The following is a 17,116-nucleotide window of genomic DNA, read 5'->3' as shown; positions in this document are numbered from 1 at the left end:
TTGCTGTCATTTTTTTTTCAAAGGTTTCTTTCATGTTTTTCATTCTTTTATTTACATCTGGATTTTAAAATCCCATCAAAATCATTGCAAATTTTATGTCTCAATTCTCAGAATTCTGTAATATTTTGATGATGAAACAGTGTATTAACAGGGCACTTGTCACCAAGATTTGTGTTTCTCATAGTGTATTCAGTATGGACCAACAAGGAATTGCAATGCTGAGATGTCACGTACTAAAAAGAAAATGCTATTGCTGCACAACAATGTAGTCAACATACTTTATGTTACAGCAGCTGTTGACCCAAAGATAGGGAGAGAAGTAGTAACAAGATCTGTATTTCAGTTCTATCTTTGCACAAATGCATGGTAGTAAAAATTGCAACTTTTGTGTGACACATTCAGTGTCCATTTATTACTGATTACCTCAAACAATATTTTATTTAACAAGTGTTTGTAGGTTATGGTTATTCACTTTTAAATACTTATGTCAATGCAAATTCAAATATATATATATTTTTAATGATGTGATCATCTCAATAGTAAAGGAACAGCAGATATATTAGCTGGGACAGCTACATATTGGCATACTGGTGCTGCATTATACATATCCATTTAAAGAAGCAAACAATGGCTAATCAACTATTGACTCCAAAAGCTGGTATATTAGTAACTACAGTGATTAGTAGAGACTGCAATGATGGATAAATTCAGGATTATTTTGGGAAAAGAAATGAGGATGCCGTCATTTTTCAATAGGGAGTCTATATAACATATAATACATGATAGTCTTGTTCCATGGTCTATAAAGTTATTTCTGAAGGAAACAAGGGAAGATATTATTATAATATGTGAGAAAATGTTGGGCTAGTCATGTTACTCATATGTAATAACAACATAATAGCAAGCCAAAAAAAAAAAAAAGTTTATATAAGACTATTAGTTGATTCACATTGTCCAAGCCAGGCTGTTCATTTTTATATCACTTTAGTTGTACTAGTACATCTCTTTATGGGACCATGCTGATATGATTCAGGTTAACAGTAAAAAAAAAGACTACCAAAATAAATTTGTTTTATAACTTAAGCTATACATGTAATAACTTTTCCTTGAAAGTGATTCAACATGTCTAAAAAAATTTATTTTTTTTTTTTCTTTCATCCATGAAGCTGTATAAAATTCTTCCTTTGAAAGTCAGCTGGGAACAATTGCCATCTTCATTAATATCTTCTTCAGGCAGTAATTTTCACATACAAAGTCCCACAGTTTAGTATTGGGTAGTGTTTTCCTGTAGCGCTACTTTGGGAAAGAACTCTAAATTCCAGTAAACAGCTAATGTGAGGTACAAAAAACAGGGGAGTTGATGAGTTATGTGTAACATTGCTTTGATATCTCCTTTGCTGACTATAGCCTTTGATTATGCCTTTGTGACGGAACACTTCTCGAATAACTTTATTTATTCTGATAACATAGAGAGGAGCTACAAAGCAAAAAGGACAATCACATCTGCTAAGGTCATCTCTATGTTGGAATGTATTTGTGGTTTAACCCAGCAGACAGCTAAATGCCACACAGCCATTCGCTGTCACCCCCCAAGTGGGATGCGGGAGAAAATTGAAAAGAAAAGTGCAAGAGCTCTTGTGTTGAGATAAGGACAGTGTAATATGATAAATAAATTAATAAATAGAAGAAAGGAAATGAAAGAAAAAAACCAACAACATCAATAATAATCAATAATAAAAATAATGATAATAATAATAAACAAGCAATTAACAAAACAATTAAAACAAACAAACAAACAAACAAGTGAGGCACAATGCAATTGCTCGCCACCAGACAACCAACGCTCAGCCATTCCCTGAGCATCATTGGCTTCCCCGGCCAACTCCCCCCAGCTGTTATTGCTGAGCATGATGCCACACACTATGGAATACCCCTTTGGCCAGTGGGGGTCAGCTATCCTGGCTGTGTCCCCTCCCAGCTTCTTGTGCACTCCCAGCCTCCTCACTGGCAGGGTGGTATGAAAAGCTAAAAAGTCCTTGACAGTGTAAACACTGCTCAGCAAAAACTAAAACATCACTGAGGTATCAGCATTATTCTCATCCTAAATCCAAAACACGGCATACCAGCTTCTAGGAAGAAAATTAACTCTATCCCAGCCGAAACCAGGACAAAAGTTCTCAGAGCAGAGGGATTCCTCTGTCATCTGGCTCCTACATTCCAGTCCAGGAGAGATGCAGGTCCAGTTTTACAGCCTCAGCGCTTCGAGTTCTTCTACCTCAGTGCTAACAAGTAGCCACACCTTAACCCTAAATGTTACAGTTAAACCTTTGTTTGTTTGTTTGTTTGTTTCTGAGAAAGTACTATAATTCTCTTTTTAGTAACTAAGAGAGTTGCTACTCTTTTTAGTAACTAAGAGTAATTGCTAGCAGCAATTGGCACATCAGTGCTGTTATGATGGAAGGAGTGGACAGATGAGGTCAGAGGAGTTGTGCTATCTGATTTGTGGTCTTTTCTTGTCAGAGGTTCTACAGGAAGAAAAAAAAGTCAAGAATATTGCATGAGTGAATTGAAAAAGCAACTATATTCCAGTGTAATCAAATAATCAGGAACAGGATTTCTTGTCACATTTTGATTTAGTGGAAAAAAAAGCCTGATCTGGGACTGAGTCTAAATAAGCCAGGACCCTTAAAATAAGTGCTTGAGTTTCCTAGATAGCCAGTGTAGACTTCAGAGACCACAAAGACCAGCTGGCTAACTGGAATCTAACCTTAAGTGGAATGAATACTCCTCTGCAGACCTTCAAAGACACTTAAACAGGCAGCAAAGATAATTTACTAGGGCTTTTTTTTTCAGCTGGCATCTAAAATATATATGCTGTTAAATGATGTTAAGCTAGATCCTTTTTGAAGTGACTATTGACAATATAAACAAAACAGCCCGATTTCCCCAATAGTTCTGTATTTACCTGGGGACTTACTACTAGTTGTTTAATCCTATGCCTTTTTTTGTTAAGAAAGCTATGATCAAATAAATAATATAAAATATAAATATAACAATTTCAAAATGTTAAGATGAAATAAAGAATGGTTGGTTCAGAAAGGAAACGTATTACAGCAAATGCTGATTTATCTTTTCTTGTCGTGTTATTGAGCTTTCTGTTATGTTGTCTACAACAGAAACTGAAACATGACTTTCTTCATTATTAATAGTTCTGAAGAGTCTTAGGAATGACATCTTAAGTCCTGTGCCATAGTCTGGGAACAGTCTGGTTTTTTTGTTTTACTTGGTTTGATTTTTCTAATAGCTTCATTATTGACAGTGACAGCATACTTTGATTCACCTATTTACAGTATTTTTGTCCAAATTGAAATCTGAGAGGGCTAAAAGAATATGTTTTCGTATTTTCTAAATTCCTTAATTGGAAGGGGGTTTGATATGAGTCCAAGCAATATCAATACTATTCATGTCACCACTAAGCAGTGAATGCTTTTCAAAAGATCATAAAGATGATTGATGATATTTGTCAAGAAGAAAACAGTAAGATCATAATGAAACTACAAAGTAGTACATGTTGTCTTGTCAGACAAAGATTTTCACTACAATTGCATTGTTGAGCAAATTCAAAAAATTTGTTTTTAAGTGATGAAATTGAATGCCACTTCATTCAATTGCCCCTGCCGAATTGTGATCACGAATTGTGATGCAAAGTTATTGTTAAAGAGGCTTAATTTCCTGGAAGCTAAATTGCATTGTGTTCTGCTATGGAAATATCTTCAAATTAGAGCTGAAATTGGAAGTGAAATCTCCTCAGATATAAAATGTTATTTATTTATTTATTTATTTATTGCCATTTAATCTTAAAAGATAAAGTTCAATCCATCCAAAATGTAGTAAGAGTTAAATAATTCAGCAAAATATTTTATGCTTTATACTTGCTACAGAGGTCTAAACATAACCTACTTGTATCACCAGAGATGTACTAAGATATCTGAGTCAAATATAAGACTGTCATGTAATGGAAGATATATGGAAGACCAGAGTCCTGGACTAGCAGCAGACACTGTGTAGTATACCAGGATATGTTAGTAGAACAAAAGTATTGCTACAGACACTTTTGCAAGGCAAATGAACAAAGTTCTTTATTTTTGGTGCAAATAATACAGAATAATGAAAATATAGAGAATGTCAAGACACCCGAGCTTCCGAAGAAGAAAAAAGTTTTAAAGAAAACACAAATAATGACAGCTACTCAGTGACCCAATTTCAGAAAAGGAGTAACATAAAGACACTTGCTTTTATGTAGTTGCTTTATAGCAGTATTCAATACCTGAATAACATTAAGAATCTTGAATCTGTGTAGATTCTCTGGCATTTGAATCAGATTCCAATTAGAATGTTTGGTTGACTGCTCAATTATATCCATTTTGCAAAAGGGTTGTTGACATGTATTAAGAAATATTTCGGTCATTTATGCAAACAGAATGTCATCTTTCTTGGAAAGGTGCAAAAATGTATTTTTGAAAGTTCTTAAACTACCCACAAAATGTTGCAAATATAACTCCAGTATTTTATTGTTGTAGGAGATGGATCTGAGTCACTAGTGAATGATTTAAGATTTTTTCAGTAATCGGTTTATATAAGCACAAGTATTAATAATATACTGAGAAATAATGTGTGTCAAAACAAATCCTATCAATCAATCCAAATTCTTTCTTTGACTAGCCTAGTATGTTATAGGATGAGAGGAGTTAACAAATAATGTCATGGGTTTAGTGAAATTTTTTATGCTGTAGATTATGAAATTCTCTCAAGCAAGCTATCGAGTTAAGAAGTGGATCAGTGTTTCTGACCTTTCCAGCAAAATAACCGCCAGAGTTGTCTATAAAATTTTTCTGGGCTGAAGTTATGACCCACATTGTTTGACTGGGACATATTAAGACTTTAGTTTGATTATGTTATGATCATATTCTGGTCATATAATAGGGAAAGGCTGTAAGAAGCAGGCTGCAAGCTACCAGAATTATGCATATGGACTCTAATTCATGTCTTGTCCATACCTGAGAGACCCTTGGAAGGAAGGTGTTAAGGGAATCTTTGGAACCCCAGAACCAACTCTGGGGGACTCTGTAAAGTCCTGATAGTCAGGCTGCTGCTGGTCCCTATCCCCAGGTTGGGCTTGGACATGTTGCAGTCTAGTATGGCTGGCAGCACAGAACAACACAACCGAGAGAGCAGTGTCTCTTTACAGGTACCAACTTAAGGTTGTATAAACATGAGCAAAAACTCCTGTCTGGCTGAACAGGATAGAAGTTTACTAGTAGTTACACACACACACATGCACATACAAGTTTGCCCTGTAGCTGACCTTGATCACTTGATTTATCCAGGGCTATCTTCCAGATCCTTTGGCCGAAAGCCCTTTCTCCAGTTCACAGAATCACAGAATCAAAGAACGGCTGAGGTTGGAAGGGACCTCTGGAGGTCATTTAGTCCAAACCGCCTGCTCAAGAAGGCACACCTACAGCAGGTTGCCCAAGACCATGTCCAGGCAGCTTTTGAAGATCTCCAAGGACAGAGACTTCACAACCTCTCTGGGAAACTTATGCCAGTGCTCAGTTACTCGCATAGCAAAAAAGCCCTTCCTGATGTTCTGAAGGAACTTCCTGTTATCCAGTTTATGCCCATTACCTCTTGTCCTGTCACTGGGCACCACTGAAAAGAGCCTGGTTCTATCCTCATTGCACCCTTCCTTCAAGTGTCAAAGGCTTTGATGAAGTTCAGGCAGACAATATCTACTGCTCTTCTGCTGTCTACCAGGCCAGTCACTTCTTCACAGAAATTTATCAGGTCAGTGAAACATAACTTCTCTTTGGTGAATCCTGCTACTGGTTATTTTCTTGCCTTTCATGTGCCTGAAAATTATTTCCAGGATTAGCTGCTCTATCACTTTCCCAAGGTCTGAGGTGATGCTGACCAAGTCTGTTGTTCCCTCGGTCCTCCTTCTTGTCCTTTTTGAAGACAGGAGTGACATTTGCTCTCTCTGTCTTTGGACACTTTCAGTCACCATGACTGATCAAAGATTATCAAGAGTAGCCTTGCAATGGCATCTGCCAGCTCCCTTGGCACTTGTGGATGCTTCCCACCAGGACCTATGGACTTGTCCAGTTTTCTTAAATATTCTTTGACCTGATCCTCTTCCACCAGCGGTACATCTTCCTTGCTCCAGATTTCTCCCCCGGCTGCAGTCATAAAACAGCTGCAGTCTACAAGTCAGTTATCTGTATATAAAATAAATGCACAGTATGTATGAAATTTAATGTTTTTCTGCTTCTTGCAGTATTAATAATCAAGTCAAATAGCTTATGAATAAATAAAATAAGATCAAATTCAAGAGGATTCCTTCACTGCCTGCCTGATGTAGCAGGTAGGTAGGTAGCATAACATTCCTTACTGCAGTAAAGTTTTGCGATAAAACTGAAAAATCCCTTAAAGCGTGTCATTGCAGTATTGGAATACGATCAAGATGAAATGCATCATGCATGGAAACTGAGCTCAGATATTTGTCCTTCTTGTACTCCAGTTCCATTAGTACTGTCCAAGAAGCAGGAGAACTAGAATGTGGCTTTTCCACACTGCTCTTCTGTCATTCCCTCTCACCCAAAGTAATTGAGTTCATTACTGTTGAGAATAGCACTTACATTGTAAAACACATCTGTCTCAGCCTGCACAGGCCATTCAAACCCCAAACAGAAAGTATTTCTGGAGCCATCAAAGGTAAACTTTTTTAGATTTTGAGCCTGGACAACTCCTAAGTGCTTTAGTTTGATTTTGATGCTCTATTCAGCTTTGCTACAGCTTGACCCATACAATCCCATTCCTGCTATAAATATCCATTTATCTACAGCAAGCTGAATATTGTCACACTGCCTCCTGGACCTCCACTGATTACTGTGATACACAGATGACTGAAATCAATGGCATTGCTGAGGTGTGAGTCCTTTTCTTTTTGTCAGCAGAAACTCTAGTTTGGGTTTATTTGTATCTGTATACCGTAGGAATATACTGTAAGTTTTCTCAAGGATAGGTAATTCTGGCCTTGCAAGGCTCCACTGCCTGAAATGTCCCCAGTAGTGCCCTTTAGTTATCTGTGAAATACCCACTGCACCCTTAATCATCTGTGAAATTTGATTCCTCATGGCTCTATCTGTAACTTTTGTCAACTCCTCGCTTTGTTATTTGTTATATTCAGAAATTACTTCCAGTGGTCTCTCCTGATCTGTTCAGTCAGCTTAACCTCAGGCCAGGGCTTGGTCATTTGCCTGTGTCCCTGAGCAGAGGGATTAATGAGAAAAGGCTCTCAGAAGAGCTTTAACAGGACATACCTAGTGCACGAATCCCACATTGGCCACCAGTGGCTTTAACCAGAGACTGACAAACTTTTTGCTTTGTAGACCTTTAATATCCAATAAAACATTTCATAGGTTGCTAAACAGTGATAAATGGAAGAAAAATAGGTGGAAAAAAAAAGAAAAAAAAAAGAAAAAAAAAAGGAAAAAAAAAAAGAAAAAGAAGAAACACCAGCTCCTACCATCCCCTCCCATGCTGCCCCCAACCCCCCGGACCCAGACCTTTCCTCCTCCCTCCTAAATTTCAAAACCAAAAAAAAAAAATCACTCTAGAAGTTTAATGGAGTACTTGCCAGGAACTTGTTAGGAACTGCAGATAGAGATAAAATCACCAAAAATATGAGTAAAAAAGCCTGATCTATATAAGTGATTTTCATAATGAAAGGATTTTTTAAGTAGGTTCATGTAGTTGGTTTCATTCCAGTCACTATTTTTGTTAGACAGTAATTACTACAGTATCTTTTCTTGTATGGTTATAAAATCTGTGGATGTTAGGAAGCTGGGGGAAGCTGAGAATGTTTTTAATAATAAGCTCACAACTCTGAGTTGCTTAGGTTATTTGGAAAATACAACCATGAAGAAGAGCTCAGAGTTACAGATTAAGAAATTAGACAATGCAGAGGGGAGTACCTGAGTAGGTGAAAACACTACAGAGAGAAATATTGAAATTTAAACTAAGTATTAGTTGCCAATGTACTAGCATTGCAAAAGGTGAATCTTAGAACGTGCTTATAATGGAGAGAAATGCAAAGATATGGGAGATAATTCCTGTTTATTCATCTTTCTTCAGTGTTGATGTGGCTGAATTAAAGCACTCCATGAACTTTTGTTTACCACATTTAAAGAAAGTTCTAGGCAAAGCAGAGTTTTCTGCAGGAAGCAACAAGAACATTTACGTCCATCATCTACTGGGTTTAGGTATTTCTGTTTCTCCTCAGAGCTAATAAAGACAATGCCTCATAGGTGGTTTTTTATTTTATTTTATTTTATTTTATTTTATTTTATTTTATTTTATTTTATTTTATTTTATTTTATTTTATTTTATTTTATTTAAGTGCTTTTCAGCAATATATTTCTGTGATTAGGTTCCCTGGTTTTCGATAATATAGCCTGTACTTAGAGAATCTGTCCCATTCTTATTTAATTTTGCCATAAAGACATTTTAATGTAACACTTTAGGTTATTATCTTTAAGGCAATAAATGTTTAACATAATTCTTTGGACAATCAGCAAGTGGGTTTTCAATGCCCCGTTTAACAATATTTTGCTTACTTTTGACCCAGTTCAATTAAAAAAATGTTTATTTCAAATCTAGCATATAGACTAAGCTTTTACATATTAAAAATAACATCACCATGCACTGCTGTCAGATCTATGTCCCAGTGCCATCCTAGCTGACATAGAATAAATCATTACTCAGAAGAATCTGAATAGGAAACCAAAGGAAGAGCTTGTTTTCTTTAATTATTGAATTGATATAAATTATAATTAACATAATGGTTGGAATGCAATTACACTACCATACAATAATTTATTCCGTGTTTATGTACCGTGTCCAATTTGCCTGTGTTAACCCCTAACCTTCATATTATGAGTTGGCATTATGCATTTGTAATAACAGATGTTCATTTTATTTTTGTAATTACCTGAATATGAGATTTAGGGTAATTATTTGTGCAACTATATTAATAACATACAGTTTCATAACATTGCTAAAGAAAAGAAATGTATCACATTACAAACATTTCCTATACTAAATGTATCTCTTTTCAGATTTATTTTAATTAACTGTAACCTGCTGTTTGACAAACCAGTGGAAACAAACTGAAATTAGAAGTAAACAGGAATTCCAGCAGAGCTATTTCATGCAAAGAATACAAAAAAATATGGAAAAATTGCCAAAAGCACTGATGCGATCAGTATACATGGATTCATGGAGGCTTAGGGAGAAATTAAAGCTGCAGTGACAATACAGAAGGGTGAGAAGGAAATGCATTTAGAGAGCTGACATGCTTGGGTCAAGCAACCTGACTTATTTAAGTAATTCCTTATTGATGTGTTTCCTTCACCAGTCCCATACGTAGATTCACAGTTGTACCATCAAAATAATTTGTTAACATAACAAAAGCTCAGACAGGGTCAAATTTAAGGTCCAAAAGTTCAAGCCGGTGAAAAGATCTTTCATTCTGGAGGCAGATGGTACAGTAGTTGTTGGGCAATTGGTGATTTGTTTACTATATATGCTGACCTAGCATTCTCAGTGGCATGCTTGGAGATCTAAGAAAGGAAATAATTCAGTTACACAGTACAACAGGGCTGCCACAGGTCATGATCATCAGTGGCCTACTAAGCTTTTTATTTGAGAAAACCTCATAGAGAAAAACACTTTTGCTGATGGTGGCAAAAACAGCATGTTGTCCACCACATTTCTTTAATTTAGAGACTTGGTTTTCTGAGGGAGGGGGATAATAATTAAGAAAAAAATGTTACCTAGGAAATTTCAAAGCTATTGAGACTTGGCTGGGATCTCAAGATATCATCAAAATATCTGCAGTAATTTAATATTGCCTTCATAGCATAGATCATACACAAATTAGAAATGCATCAACTGCATTTGAAATTTATGGGATGGATTGTAACATCTCCCTCATTTCTTCCATGTCAGACAGAAAGAGACTCTGGGATTGGAGAAGGGATAGAACAAAATGTTTGACTACTTTCAAAGTACCCCTGTGATGGGATGTAGGAGGACTGGAAGGTTATCAGAAGGCTGAAAAAGTTGTGTATGGATGTATATTTTGAAAGATTACTTTTTAAGGGATTAAGTTTTAAGGGATGCACATGAGAGATCAACTCTAGCAACAGTTTTCCCTGATACACTGTTTTTACAATGAAGCAGAACTCAGAAGATGTATATATATTCATAGCTGGTTTTTGAAGACTTCATAAGCTACACTGGTTTGAAATATTTCTTTGACCAATCAACAACCAACCAACAACAACAACAAAATAAACAACATTAAATAAAAAAAAAAGAAAGCCAAAACCCCCTAATTGACTGAATTTTCATGGAAACTACTTTGGATTATCTTTGTTGTTGTTGCTCTTGCTGGTGGTGGTGGTTTGTTTTCAACTAAGAAAAAATTATAAAAGATGCTTTCTAAATTTTTATTGCCAAGTAAGTTATGGCATTTTCCTGAGTTCCAGCTGCAGATCACAATGGGCCACAACTCTCTTCTCTTGACATCTGGGCAAAAAGTAAGCACTTTTCTTCATGTGAGAAAGATACCAACAGTAGAATCTTATAGGAAATAGTCCTATTTTATCCCCTTTCTGTAAAATACATGCAGGGATTTTGGAATCCAAAGGACCATCCAAGCCAATGAGAGTTAGCTATTTATTAGTATCTGGTTTAACACTGCATATGAGGAAAGTGCTTATTGATTATCTGTAACCCTCCTTAAGTATAAAAATAATAGAAAAAGATAAATATATATTGACTTTTTTTTAAGCCATTTTAAAGTTACTGGTCACAGCTGTGATATGGGTGGAATTTTGGTTGCAGAATTTCTTGATTTACAATCCTAGGCTTCAGGCTACATATTAAATTTTACCATGGCTCAATAAGTAATTCTTGCATGAAGTAGATAGTTCAGTCAAACTAGATTAGGCCTTTACTGTATTAGATATTTTGTCTCATGGGAAAATTTCAGTGCTTTATAACTCACAGTAGATGTTTGCAATACAAGCTGAATGACATATATGACTGTGTGCCTATTAAATTGTTTGAAAAGACAAACTATTGATAGATAGCTATTCAAAGTCACTGTAAACAGCTTAGATTGTCAAACTAGGGAACTGTTTATTGAAAAGAGTAGAGGAAAAATTCCCTAATGATTGTACTACATCAAGAAAAATGATTTAGAACCAGTATGAAACTGCAAAAATGCTTCACATCTTGGGATTTCATTGCAAGGCTCACATTTTTCAGTGTATTGTCACAAGTCCTTTAGTCCTGCAATCAGAAGTTTACATGAGAATCTACCTGTCATATTGGCAGAAGGATGCTTGGAAATGCAAATTAAATATGCTATTAAAACTGAAGAACTAAAAGACAGAGGAAAAGCTCATACAATTTTCTGTAAACTTTGTGACTTTTAAACCAGTCCATGAGTTTTTAAAACAGGTCATGTTTTTTTGAATACCTGTGGCTGCTAAGATACAGAATTGTGTTTCAGTCCACACTTTCATATTCTTGGTTTGTCAGTAAAAACAAAATGTAGCTGTGCTTCTGACAAAAGGCTTCTCATCCCCCACTACTTGTTTTCTCAGTTAATTAAAAGGATCTTCCACACAGCCAGAATTTTAGATTTGTCCATGACACAGCCCTGTTTGCCAATTTGCTTCCAATTCTTCCATCATTAATCAAGTCTGAATTTGAATAAGTGCACAGGCAGAAAAATAGTGTTGAAGGAACAGCATTAAGTTTGCAAACTTGAGCACTCAGTAGTTACAAAGTTCAGAAATATTTGTGCTTCTGCATTTTTTATTTCCTTCTTTCTTGTCTACAATGCAGTCTTTAATTATGTAATTCCACTGTTGTTTTTTTTTTGTTTGTTTGTTTTTTCTCCATTAATATTTGCTTTATTTATCACTTGACTCTGAGGAGTCAGAGGGACCTCCTCAGACTGAGGCTTTATAGTTAAGGCAACTATTGAGCTTTAGAAACACTGGAGTCAGAAAAGAAAGACAAAGGAAAAAATATGCATTTTTTTCAATGAAACCTGTGATTCTCATTGAATCTTAAAATTCAATTCAAAAAGTTAAAAGCCATGTAAATATGTGTTGCAGAAATAATGAGCAGAGCTGGGAAGTAGAACTTCACAGCAAAAAATGTTATGATCATTTAATTTTTTATTTATTTTTTTAATCATACCAAATTCCTTCACTTGAGAAAAAAATTGTCACAGCCAGAACTAGAGTTTAAAATTGTCAAAAGAGCACTCCCTTGCTGTTAGTAAAATCAAGTCCAATTTATCTGAGGAGATTTAAGGTACTTTTTAGAATATCGTATTGTCTGAATCTTGTGAAAAGAGGGTCTTCTGAAATAGGTAAAATCCAACTGGCTTTGTTTCTGAAACTGAAAAATTATTTGATCAGGAAACTGATACCAGATGTGAAGACTAGGGTCAAAACCATTTGGAGGTAGATCCTGACCAGTGAGCGTCTTTTTATATGAAGTAGAACACAATTTACAGGAAGGATTTCAAATGCCTTTCACACCATCTGTTCCTAAATAATCCATGGTCTTTTAGGGATTTTGTAAATTTGTTTTTAGCTATGCCAAATTACCCATATTACAAGAAAACCCTACATATTTTACTTAATTTGTGGGTGATTTACTTCCAGGGTAACAGAAGGCTCATCTATATCCATTCATCTCTCCTCAAGTTTGTAACTGCAAAGTGTCTGCAATTCCAAATTTGAAGTGTAAGATACATCACATTTCAGAGTATATATATATTTATTAGTAACTAAGGGAGACCAAGTATTTTTTCCTATTCTTTATCAGCTGTCTGTGACTAACATAAGTAAATATTGGACAAATACAGCAGAAATTAACTTCCATGTTTCATATTAAACATCAAGGTTGCTTTGAGATGGAAACAGTGCCAAACAGGTGGCAGAAAAGGGGGAATCTAAATGTGTATACAGATCATAAGGGATGCATTACACTTTCTTTATAATCTATTTAGCTTCACGTATATCCCCCAATGCCAAGGTAACTAAGCACAGCATGATCCATAGGTTTACACATTGCTCAAGATGTATGATCAGATCTCAGAAAACAGCAAATGCTATCAATAAAACATGAAGCAAAGTTAATTACAAGCTTCCATTCAGAGTCACCCTGCCGCTTATCACCCATTATAATGAATCATTCCTAACATGTAGGAGAGACTGACAGAGATTTTATAAACTTTCCATTCCCCAACTTTTCCCTGTGTAATAAGTGCCTGCTGTACACCAGGAAAATGATTAAGTATCAATTTCATGTAGAATAAGGAATAAATGTTTAAAAGACTAATGAGACACTATTTTTACTACTTAGAGTACTGTGACTAACCAATGAGTCAGATGAATGCCTCTGCCATTTTAATTAGTCAATGGCTGAGCCTCTTTTTTCTTTAGACCCTCTATTTTATTTTTATTTTTTTTTAAGAACTTTAAACTATTTCTTCCCTTCAGGAATGCACTTTTTGAGTGGCAAGATGGATAATTTATTTTCCAAAGATCCTGCTGGAATAAACACATACTGCATGTTTGTCTGAACTTGTGGGAGACTTAAATTAGAGTCATTTGACTGTGCTGATTCATTGTAGGTCTGTGTTGTATATTGCTGGCTATTCTGGGATGGACATATTTACAAACCTAAGTTACCTGTCTCTGACAATGTCTTACAAATACAAATACATGAAAACATCTCCTACTGCAGTCTTTCTTTGGTCAAGCATAACAGAAAACATCTGCTCATGGCACCACTGTAACTCCTTTTGCTAGTTATCTTTCAGTTTACATACTTTTTTTTTTTTTTCCATTTCAAATAAAAAGGATAACTTTGAGAAAGAGAGTTGATATAGTAAGGGTAACACTGTCAGTCAAATTTACTGTGAACCTAGCTAGTTCTGTAGCTTTGTCTTTTTCTGCTCTGACTTCACACTTGGAAGCATAGTTCAGGCTTCTCCTGATGTAGCTACATCCTGAGAGAAATGAAGTGTCTTCTCCCCATTGTCAGTCCTCCATTGCCTGCTGCCTACCTAATCGCTGTTGCTGAGCAAGGGGAAGCAAGCCATTGTCTGTATACTCATCAGTCAGTATGTTTTTATGTTCTTCTTGGTGTTTTATTAACTTGGAGTCTGTTGCACCTGCTAGCTCAAAAACTGCTATTCTAGCTAAAATTATGCCATTAGATTTGGTATTTCTGAGGAAATCTGCAGTTTTAAAAGGCTGTCAATCTTCCCAATGGCAGATTAAGTTCTCTCTACATGCTGTATTGCTTTTCGAGATTTCATCTCTCTATATGATTTTGCATTATCCATTTCTTTGAACTATACCTTACTGGACTAAGTTCTTCCCTCTTTGAATCAAAAGCAGAAGTGAAGATTTGGTAATAACATAATGATGCAACTGAGAGTTTTCTCAAACGTGCCCCTACCCTGGTAATTGCCTGAAATCAAAATAGAAGTTTAGAATAATTTAGAGAAATACATTTAATCAAGTGACTGTACTGAGGTGAGATTAATATAATTGAATATCTCTAAAGGGAAAATAAAGAGTCATATTCTCTTCCGGTAAAAATCCACTTGTATATTTATTTTTATTTTTATCCACATGAATTTCAAAAAATAAAAATACTCCAGGCCCAATGTATATAATATTAATATAATAATAATTATCTTGAAGAAGCCCAAACTCCATATCAAAATTAATCTAAATAAAGGGCTTTGTTCACTTTAATGTCACATTCCTTAAAAGATAACAAGAGAAAAATTGGCACTTACTGTTTGTAAATAGAAAGACAGTTGATATGTGTGGTTTTTGACAAAGTCAAAATCAATAGAAATGCTTATTTCATAGCTATGTTAAAAAAATAATTCTATTTCTCTCTGATGCTTCATATTTCACAGGCTATTTTTATTTAGAAGAGCAGAAAAAAAGGTGCCCTTAGAAAAAGCTGTTTGGTAGCAAAATAAGGTACATTAGACAGTATAAATTAGATTTGTTTTAGGAGTATAGAAACTAGTTAGACCTCAAATAAGGTTGCTTGTCAACAATTCTAGGTTTTATGTGAGACAATGTGGTATGCTTAAAGAAGTTAATACTTACTGACCTGGAGGCCTTTATTTTTGATTACTAAGGAGTGCAAATAAATATGCTTTTTAGGGCAGAAATTTAAAGGGCAGTCTTCAGATGTCATAAATCATAGATCTAGGAAGAAATAGATTAAGAAAGCCCAAAATAATGGGTCAGCATCAGCAACACAGCAGTGTTGTTTTAATTCTGTAACAAAGAACTGATTCCAGTTATTATTCTGTTTCTTGGGAGTAATTTAATTCTAGTTTAGCTGCTAAGAAAAAACATGACATAAATTATAATTCTAGAATTTTATTTAGTTTTGTTTCTCACTCTAATGGATCGATGCTAATTTTCACCCTTCCTCTCATTAAAAAATATGTTTCATTTCATTTTTATCAAGAGATAAGTTGATACTTCCAAATTTATTTTTTAATCGGTACACATTAATCTTAGTTAAAAGCATGTGTGATTTGTAAGTGCATGTTTATGCAATTTTAACTTATAGGTTCATAGGACTGCATGGATCTTGGAAGGTCATTTAACACATGTTCAACAGGGATCCATATTTATGTCACTAATATATATTTCTGGCCCTTTACAGTTTTGGAGATTGAAAGTTTACAGAGCAATCTAATTTAGTGCTCACCCACCTTTGCAAAAGATACATTTTTCCTAATATTTAATCTGCATCTTCCTTGCTGAAATGTAGATGTATAGAAATGTAGAAATGTAGAAACCCCTAGTTCTGTCTGCCACAGACATGAAGAACTACTCTGTCTAGGAGAAAATATCTGTTTATGCATTGTGTATATCATGAATATCATCTTGCTGTTGTCTCTTTCGTTTATAGTTTTCTCCACTTTAGGCTAAGTAACCCAGGACATTCAGTTTTTCCTGAGAAATCATGCTAATAGATCTCCCATTATTTTTATTTTCCTCTTGCTTTGTTGCAACTGATAGGGACTTTCTCGAAGTATGGTGCCGAAAATTAAAGATTAGGTTGCAGTGCTGGCCAGTGAGAGAAGTCATGGAGTATCCATTCTTGAAGACAGTTAAAACCAAACTGGACACAACCCTGAGCTGGCCCTATTGTAGCAGGGGAGCTCTACTGGATGTTCGTCAGAGGTCCCTTGCCACTATTCTATGATTCTGTAAAAATAACACTTAAGTCTGTTATAGCTACAGGACTGTCTTCTTAATGGAACTGGAACAAATAAATAAATATATAAATTCTCTGTCTTTGAAATCTTCGAGACTTTTCAGTTATGGAGAGAGTGTAGAGAATATTGTTTCCCTTAGTTTTCTAAATCTAAGTTTTGCACACATCTAAGTATAAAGATTAAACTAAATGCTTATGAAATAGTTACTACATTAACGAGCATAAAAATAAATAGCAAGCTCAAATATGTTTAACTAAATGGTATGTATTTTTTATGTGAAGAAAGAAAATTGAGTCTGAATTTGGAAACGTATATTTGTGAGATACATATGAATGAGGAAAAAGGCATGTTGGTTCCCAGTGCTTTAACAAGACTAGACGGTTCTTCATCTTTCTGAGCATAAACCTTTTACTCACTTTTAAATAGGTACTCAGAACATATTTTTGTCTGTTGGTGTATGACCCATATCAATTTTTCCATCATAATAAATGACATAAAATGCTCCTTTATAAAGGAAATGTAATCACTGACATACTAACTGCTCCCCTGAATGTGATTCTTCACATGAAATTGTGCTTATTCCCATTTCATGAAAGACTATTATACATTTATTAAAATACCCTGACAACGTGCTATGCTCAGAACAAAGCCATTATTATAGTTGTGTATGTGTGACTGTGAGTCGTCAGAGAG

Source organism: Anser anser (assembly GCF_964211835.1).
Source record: "Anser anser genome assembly, chromosome: 3".
Taxonomy (NCBI): domain Eukaryota; kingdom Metazoa; phylum Chordata; class Aves; order Anseriformes; family Anatidae; genus Anser; species Anser anser.
The sequence above is the reverse complement of the archived record's forward strand: the minus strand, read 5'-3'. Positions refer to the sequence as shown.